Source organism: Cajanus cajan, chromosome 7 (genome assembly GCF_000230855.2).
Source record: "Cajanus cajan strain Asha chromosome 7, NIPB_CcT2T_4, whole genome shotgun sequence".
NCBI lineage: Eukaryota > Viridiplantae > Streptophyta > Magnoliopsida > Fabales > Fabaceae > Cajanus > Cajanus cajan.
Window position 1 is genome coordinate 3,440,871 of NC_138523.1, and position 9,851 is coordinate 3,450,721.

Genomic DNA, 9,851 nt, shown 5'->3' on the forward strand with positions numbered 1-9,851 from the left:
AGAAACAATACAAAAGGTATGTCTAATCTCTAATTTATCATGAATACTATTAAATAATAATTAATATTATATAAGATAAAAGTAGATAGATTAAATAATTTAGAAAAAAAATAAAAAAGTAAGGCATCTAAGAAAAATTAGAAATAATACAAAAGTTATGAAATAATAAAAGTATTTTTTCACAGGACAGATTCTTGTCTCACTTCTTTTGATTTAATTAATCAAATCCTTTTTCCTATGTACAACCAAATCACTAAATAGGAAATGATTATTATCTATTTCAGCTGGTTCCAGATTGGAAATTGAATCTGAAATTGATTTTTCATGCGAAACTGTCATTTCAGGATTAATTATGGTCGATTTGTTTTTTTTTTCTTTTTTCTTTTTTGGGTGAAAATTAATTGTGTCTGTAGTCGCATGCTTCACTGTTGGTGGTGTGTGCCAAGCATATAAATAAATAGAGTATAGAAAATATAAACCAGCCACCACAAACAGTATCTAAAGTGCCACAAGCCCATACGAACATAAGAATGGCTCGTTCCCTTGTCTCAATGATTTTGATCAAAGCTATCTTTGCAGCCATGATTATTGTTCTATTTTCTCAAGGTATGTACACAAATAAGTTTCTACTATGTGAAGTTGAGTTTCATCTATTTTATTATATTTATTTTAGATAATATATATGAAAGTGGTTTATGAAATTATAACAATATTTGTGAAACAACAAAGCGTCAACTATTTTAGTGTTTTACTTTTATAATTTTAAAATTAAAAACATATCATTCAGGAACAGGAGAAATCAAAACAATTCTTATCAAAGGTGTATATTAGATTAAGATTTGTTGGTCTGAAATTTTTTTTAGTATTGTGTCGGCTAGCACAACAGTTATTTCTACTTCAGCAATTTAATGAAGGAATTCTGTCCATTGATTAGGTCCTTAGTTTACTCTAAAGAACTTCTTAATAGTTGTAATTAACTCAAGACTGATAGAAGGAAGGTTTTTGAAAGTAAAATTTGAATGTAATAAACAACTAAAAATAGGTGATAAAATTGTAAATTAAAGCTTTAAAGAAAAGCTAGCTAGTAAATTAAAGGAAGCATAAAAATGACAGAAAAATATGTAAATTGATAGATTTGGTTGTGGACCTCGCATACACCAATTGTCATTGCATCATTGTAATTGTTCAGATTTATAACAGTCGACCAGTTTCTCATAATGGGTTCTTTCATTTTGGGTTAAGTATAATAAAATAGGTTACTTCAGTTCGTTTAAGTTTGTCCAGCTGTCAGCCTGACCACAAAAATTGGTTTTGTGGATTGGACATCTTAATCTTCTTTGCCTAAGGATTATTTTACAATTATATTATAAATTAAATAAAATTTTATTACATTCATAATATGTATAATTAATTTTATAAACAATATTTTAAATATTTTTTATAGATTAATAAAATGTTATTGGAAGTATGAATGACAAGATGTCTCGTGTTTTATATTAGTATCGTTAATCTATGTCCCGTCACTTAGGATTAATGTTCTAGCTTAAAGTACCAAATTTTCAAACTTTAAATATGGATAATAATATTTTACTTCTAATTTATAAATATGGTTGATTAAATATTGTATTAAATAAAAATATTCTAAGTTGGGCCAACACTTACCTTACAAGTTGATTTATATAGTTGAGTGTTAGGCTTATAATCTACAATCTTAGAATTTAAAAGATTATGTATCACATGTTGGAGGCATGGAAACAAATGTTTCGGATGAATTCATTGTGAGCATTTGAAAGTTGAAAAATTATTGATAGAATTTATAGTAATTTCTTTAATTTTTTTCGCAAAAAATATTCTTGCAAATTTCTTGCGAAAAAATTCGCAGAAAACTTTCCAGCGAATTTTATTTTTTGCAGAAACTTTCTTGCAAATATTTTTTTGCAGGAAACTTCCTTGTGAATTTTTTTCGCAAGAAATTTCGCAGGAAAATTTCCTGCAAATTTTAAAATTCGCAAAAAAGTATTATCCACGAAGGTATTACCTGCAGATAAAATTTCGCAAGAAAATTTGCAGGAACAACATTTCCTACGAATTTTTATGAAAAATTCGCAAGAAAAGTCGCATGTAATAAAAGAAATTCTAATAGTGTTAGTTCCGTTAATTAGCTCCAAAGCTTACATGTTTACCAACGTTAGGTCTTAAGTTTGATAGAAAAACAATTTTATAACTTTAACGCAGTCAAGGTCTCAAGGGAGACTAATTTGTAATGATTTGTCATGATCATTACACTTATAGATCAATTACTTCTAGTAGCGAAAATACAACTATTACTTAGAATTATATACTCATAATATCAGGATATGTACATTATGACAAGTATATGTGTAGGTACAACTAAAACAACAACACAAGTATATGTATAATAATTTGATAGACAGAATATAAAACTAAGTTGTTGGTCAAGCAACATCTATATAGACCAACACAAGTAGTCGACGTCGTCAACTACATCACTAACAACATGGCCTCATTGCAGCTCCAAAAGCTCTCTCCAACTAACCCTATCATACTCGCATGAAAATCATGATCATCGTAGTCCAAACCACATGGAAAACACACAAGGGTAAGTTAGATTTAAAAACATACAAGTATAGGAAGGAGCATTTATACTACTCACCAACATGTAAACCAACCAAAGATACACCCATATGGTCTACAACATTCACCATAATAATAACATACCTCAAGATATTCACATCGTGCATATGAACACTATTAACTCATGCCACATCATATGCAAACACCACATCTAATGCATCGTCACACATTCATCTATGGAGATTTCTTAACCATATGAGTAGTTTAAGTGACTCCACCCTACTGAATCAACCCAATCATTTTTGCACCAAAAGCACTATCTTGATTATAGCAAAATAGGATATCAATCCCTCCTCTAGTTTCTTGGGTTTTGTCATTCATATTAGGAAAATTCAGTTCCACCATTAGGAGTAGTACAACTTGGTATAGGCGTACCTGAAGTTAGCCCACTAGTCATCCTTAAGGAACCATGTAACCTTTCTAGGTACTTGGTTAAGGCTAGGGTTGCAGCTTTCGGCCTTCTTTCTTACTCAATCACTAACTAAGGATATAGAAGAGACATCAACATCTCAAAATCCATTCCAAGAGACACACCTACTCAAGGAGCATTTCCTAACAGTGACCTACCTGAGCACTCCTCCAAGATTCCATATGTGGGATCTTCAGTTTTACAAAATAATTTCCTCTTCTCAAGTCCTAAGTAAGCCAACATGCCTTGATGCCATACCACATTTTTATCATCAACACCTTAACATACACCATCTATATACATATTACCCCAATTCAATGCATATATAAAGATCAAGTCATACCATCATACATAGCATATCAATACTAATCAACAAGATTAGAAATAATAGCAAGATTCAGAAATGTAATTCACACCAAATTTACTTATTTGTTGTTCTTCACTACACAAATTTGGAACACCAAATAATATACTAGTTGAATTGGAATAACATATTCATCGCCAACATCAAATTAACATATACTACAAGAAATGTTACATACAGTGACATACAAAAAATGTTCGTATAAGTATAATATATATATATATATATATATATATATATATATATAATTGACATATAATTATATACAATTTTAGTGTTGACTTTGAATAAGATTTAACAACATATTTTGTGTGTCATTATATCTCATGCTCACACTTTTATAACAATATACTAACATATATTATATTTATTGGGAGTATAATTAATTTTTAATTACACATATTGTGTCATTATATAGAGTATCACACTATATGACAATTTTCTTAAAGTGACAATTTCAACACTATACCTTTTTGTTATTTCATCCTTTTTATCCTCCCTTCTCTTCTTTTTCTTCTATATAATTAAAACAGAAGAATAGGCAATGCCTTTAGCATAAAGAACCTTTGTTCCTAAATGAAATAAAATAAATGATAAAGACTTCAGATGTTATAAAAAGAAATAGTAAAAAAAATTACAAGAAATTAGAATTAAAATTGATGAAAAGTGAGAAATATGCGTTATTGATTCACGAAGAACAATATAGCTGGGTAGCGTGCAGTTACACAATGAATGAAGTGGTTTTGCATGGTTTGAAGGAAGGTAAAAACGTAAGGGTAAATGACCTAAGATTACATTTGATAATGAGAGGTGTAATGATCTAATAATTAATGAAGACCAAAAGAATTTATGAACTAAAGACGTAAGGTTAGATTTGATATCTATAAATATATCGTTATAGATAAAAACTCATGATACCTATTCGAAGAATAGATTGCAAGCTTGTTTCAATGATGTTTCTAAAATTTGTAATCATTTCAGCCATGGTTATTGTTCTACTCTTCTCGCTTGGTATGTAGACAAATAATTAAATATGAAAACAATGGTTTTTTTTATGTAATTTTAATTAATTTGTTTTTTTTTTATTTCTTACTCTTCTAAGTACCCATATAAAATGCAGGTGTGAGGAGCGAACAATACTGTCCAGGAACATGCCATGACTATCCTTCATGCAGTACCTTCTGCCAGTTGATAGGCTTTCAGATAGGCATGTGCATACCACCTCAAAATCAGTTCTGTTGTTGCTCCAGAAAATGATTAGTATTTTTTTTATCGAAGAGTTTTCTTCGTATGGATACAATCAAGCAATGTATTTTTTCTATTGAATGATTAATAACTTCATTGCTGGGAATAAAAAATAGTATGAAAATTGGTATCTCATCCACTTTAATATTAAATTTCAGGTGATATATACCAAATTGGTATATGAAATTATAATTATATATATAAGTGACTAGAAACTTTAGATAATGGGGTAATATTTATTTATATATTTGTAATATTAAGAATTTTACATATAACTTTTAAAAGTATAAATATATATCATAATTATTTTTACAAGTTTAATATAGACAATTCCTTTGGTGCAAGTTCTATTTAGAAGGTACTAATGTCTCCTTTGACTATGACCATTTAAATGATGTCATGTGTGATTTTAATAAGACTTATTATTTAAGCAAGTTTTAATTTTTGCAGATTAGTCTCCTAAACATGTCTCTAATATTTTGATTTCATTCTCTCTCACAAAAACATTTATCTCTCTTGTTCTCTCTAACTTTGGCAATTTTCAATAGAGAATTTTAACTCAGATTCAGATTTCGTTCTTCACTTGTTTTCGTTCTTCATTTTCTTTCTCTTACCCTCTTTCTCCATACCAATATTTGTGTTTTACATAGCCTTAGTTTTGAAATCCTAATATTCTCATTAACCACCACTATCTTCAACTTTCAACTTTGTTAGCGCAAGGTTAAATGCAAGCTTTGTTGGCACAAAGTGAAACGCAAGCTGATACAAAAAGTGTTTTCAAGGTTGTTTGTTGATGCAAGTTTCGTCGACGAAGTTGCGTTTATAACAATTATCAACTTCATCTTCAAAAGGGGATTTTGCTTCCACAGTATCAACTTCATCTTCGAAATGTGATTTCTGCTTCATTTGTATCATCTTCATCTTTCAAAGGAGGTTTATGTTTTCATTATTATCGGCTTAATCTTTGAAAGGGGGTTTCTTCTTAGGTTCATCTTCCAAAGGGGATTTTTCCAAAATGTAATATGTGACACCCTCTACCCCAACATCAATACACAATAAATGTAAACAATAATTTTTTTTTCTTTTTGAGTACATAAAATCTTTCATAGTTGACAACCTCTTTAATGGATAAAATAATTGTCTCAATTATCATAAGGTAAAAGATTCACATTCATAACTCATAAATCATAAAAAGGTCAACACGTAAGTATCAAAACTCAAGAAATCATATAAAGGAAAATATAGATTAATTCCAGCAAAGGTGACAGTGCCTCCTAGTTAGGAATTAATTTAATTATAACTTTTAAATCATGTAATAAAATAGTATGACAAAGATGTACATTTTTTGGTCTTTTCTCAAGAACGTTCAAAATTACAAAAGAAGAGAAAATTAAAGCTTTTAAAAACAATAACATCCCAAAAATAAGCTTAGCTATGCCCGATGTCACATCCTATCAGAGCATGCCCAATTGAAGCCTTAAGCCTCATCACCAACATCCTCATGATGCTGATTACCTGCATCATAATTTAAACATATACAAGAATAACAAGGGAGTGAGAAACATCTCACTCAGTTTCAGGTGTAGAAATAAAGGTTAGATAGCACACACACACAACAAATATAAGTCACATGTAAATAATACACATACATAATCAATATCACATATATACTCATTTATCATGCAATGATGTCATGGACTCGACTCATAAATGCATGCATGTGGCGCCATAGGAAGTTTCACAATTCATCATCACTGGTGACCCTAAGGCACACCTGGTTACATCACTGGTGACCCTAAGGTACACCTTGTTAGCATGTTATATCACCGGTGACCCTAAGGTACACCTTGTTAGCATGTTACATCACCGGTGACCCTAAGGTACACCTTGTTAGCTTGTTACATCACCGGTGACCCTAAGGTACACCTTATTAGCATCACTGGTATGCGACCTCAGCGGCACACCTGGAGTAATATATGCATATGATGCATGTCATACATTCATAATTTCATTGACTCAACATTTAACTTATTACAGAATTTCATTTAGTACATCATGTCATCATTTTTCGTAGTCTCATAATCACAACTTGTCTCAAAAGTCCATTCTTAGGTCTCATGTCATTTGTCCATATTCACATGGTCATGTCATAAATACTCCTCATAAGGTCCGCACAGGAATTTACAGAGATCCACAGAAAGCATTCTTATTTATATTAAAACTCATTTATTTTTACCATTAATTACATATTCCTTTATTACTTTCAAGGAACAAAGTAACAAAGAACAAAGTAACAAGGAACAAAATAGAGCAAACAGAAAATAAAACAAAACAACAGGCAAGGGATTGGGGGCCAATCCGACAATCAAACTATCCAACAATTATCTCCACACCCCCGAGCGAGGTTTCTCACTTCTCCCCCTTACCTGGATAAGCAAGAGCTGGAACTTGGGCAGGACCTCCTCCTCTGAATTCCCTCTTTCTTTCCCTCTCTTTCTTTCTCTTTCTCTCTCTCTCTTTCTTTCTTTCTCTCTCTCTCTCTCTCTCTCTCTCTCTCTCTCTCTCTCTCTCTCTCTCTCTCTCTCTCTCTCTCTCTCTCTCTCTCTCTCTCTCTCTCTCTTTCTTTCTTTCTTTCTTTCTCTAAAATTTTTCACCCTTCTCAGTTATAATTTTTCACCCCCCATGCCTCTTATTTATAGGCATCCTGGTGTACCTGGAACGGCCCGTTCTGGATCCTTCAAATATAGGCAAATTTTTCAACTGGAACGGCCCGTTCTAAAATCAGAACGGCCCGTTTCCAAAAATCAAAACGACCCGTTCTAATATTAGAACGGCCCGTTCTGGGGTTCCTTTTAACACAAACTGACCATAAGTGGAACGGCCCGTTCTCAACACCAGAACGGCCCGTTCTTAAATCAAAATGTCCCGTTCTGGGGATGATTTTAACCCACATTGACCATACTTGAAACGACCCGTTTCCAACTAATAATTTTAGGCCATTTTATTACCCTGGAATGGCCCGTTCCACTTTTTGGAACGCCCGTTCTGTGTTTTGGGAACAGGCTGTTCCGCTTTTTGGAACAGTCCGTTCTAGGCCTAAAAAAACAGAAATCATTTTTTAATAAATAATTAAATTATTACAAACTCTTAAAATATTCTATAAAACTCCTTTAATTAACTAAAATAACTATAAGAACATAATCTTCATAAATATACAAATAAATAATAATTAATAGTCTATTAGTAGAAAATTCGAAGTGTTACATAATAAATTAATAAAGGATTCATCTGCAAAAATTGAAACTTGCTTATAAAATAATAAATCTAATAAAAATCATATATAACATCATTTAAATGGTCCTAATCAAAGAGAGCATTAAAGACCTTTAAATAAAACTTGCACCAAAGAAATTGTCATATATCATTATGAATACTTCACTTAGTTTAGCAATAAAACAATATCTTCCTTTAGTAGCCTATTATATATATAACCACCATAGACCACCTTGAGGAAGCCATCACCTCACTCACCCAAACTCAAACAAGCCTCTCAACAGATCATCGAACCCTCTCAAGTCTCAACTAAAGTGGACACCATCCATGATCGTATACCTACAATCACCTCCAGCACCACCCAACAACAACATTCCCCACCATGAGTTCTAAGTAGTTTCATTCCCAGTCTTTCCACGGAGATCCGTCGAGAATTACCAACACCACAATTAACTTGTCTCACTTCATCATGAGATGCCCTTGGAAAAGCTTCAGGAAGTTAAGATTAATGATAGTCACCACTATTTCTATAGTTCAACATTGTCATCTGTTCTTGATACACCTATGTCTACGACCCATGCCCTTCCATCATCTTAGAAAGCCTAGCCAAACAACTATCCTTAGTAGAAATCACATTTTCTCGCGAAAAAGGGCTTTGTTACCATTATGATGAGAAATTCACAACTGATTATTGCTGTAAAGGGCTTATCTTCCTCCTTGTTCCGAGTACAGTTTTATTCCTTTAGCCTTTGCAATGTACCTTCCACCTTTAGGCTAGGATAAACAAACTTTTGAAGCCCTTTCTTCACATCGCGGTATTCTTCGACAACATCCTTGCTTACGGTCCATCATTTAACTCACTACTTCACCACTTGGAATTTGTTTCTTCATCTCTTTTGCAAGGTGATTTTTTCTAAGGCCCACCAAGTGCTTGTTTGCCAAATGACAGTGTTAACAATGAGGGTGCATGAAGAAGAGATTGAAAATTGAAAAATGTGTTTTAGCTTTGTAAAATACATAGTACTAAAATATTTTACAAGAAAAGCTATAATTAGTTCTGTTTTAATTGGTTACAAATAATCAATATTCGATGACACTTTGATTTTGCTTACAAAAATATGTAAGACGTTGTTGTTTTAATCTATTACAACAAAAAAGTAATTGATTACAAAGGCTTTATCTATTTTAGAAATTTTATGATTTTTTCTATTTTAGGGTTTAAAACTTTATAGTAATTAACTATAACTTTTAGAGTTTTATCAACAATCATGATATTTTATTTTAATCCATTACATATTAATGGTAATCAATTATGTAGCATACTTGAAAAAATAAATTCATATTTTAATTTATTTATTATCTATCAAAATTATAATGATCATACTAAAATCTTATATATATATATATATTAAATTAATTCTAATGATTCATTTATTTTAATTGATTACAAATATGTCATAATCGATTGCCACGCATGTTTTACAAGTTTTTTTTTAAGAAAAACTCATGGTAATCAATTACCATAATTGTAATTGATTACATGTTACAAAATTTTTCTTATAAATACCTTTTCACCTTTCATTTTTAAAATAAGTTAAATAAACGTTTATTCAAAGAATCAGTTTTGTAGATATGAATAGAGTATATTTTGTGACACTATTTCATCATCTACCTTAATTTTACTAAGAAAAACGGATGCACCTCCACTATCACAACTTATTTTATATTATATATTAAATATTTAGTTATTATTGTATCAATTATTTATTTTATAAATAAAAATAGTATGATACGTTATTATTCATTGGCATTCATTCCAAATAAAAATTAGAATATATTAAAAGTTATACCAGATTCAATTTTAACCAGTATTTCATTATGTAACTAGAATTTATAATAAATTAT

General features: G+C 30.8%; 1 long non-coding RNA gene across 1 annotated transcript; it reads left to right on the plus strand.

Moving 5' to 3' along the window:
* The first annotated feature begins 340 nt into the window (after window positions 1-340).
* LOC109812374 (uncharacterized) lies at window positions 341-4,808 on the plus strand. The gene is made up of 2 exons (XR_002240918.3): window positions 341-606; window positions 4,549-4,808. It is a non-coding gene; the product is annotated as an uncharacterized LOC109812374 (long non-coding RNA).
* Window positions 4,809-9,851: the final 5,043 nt, after the last annotated feature.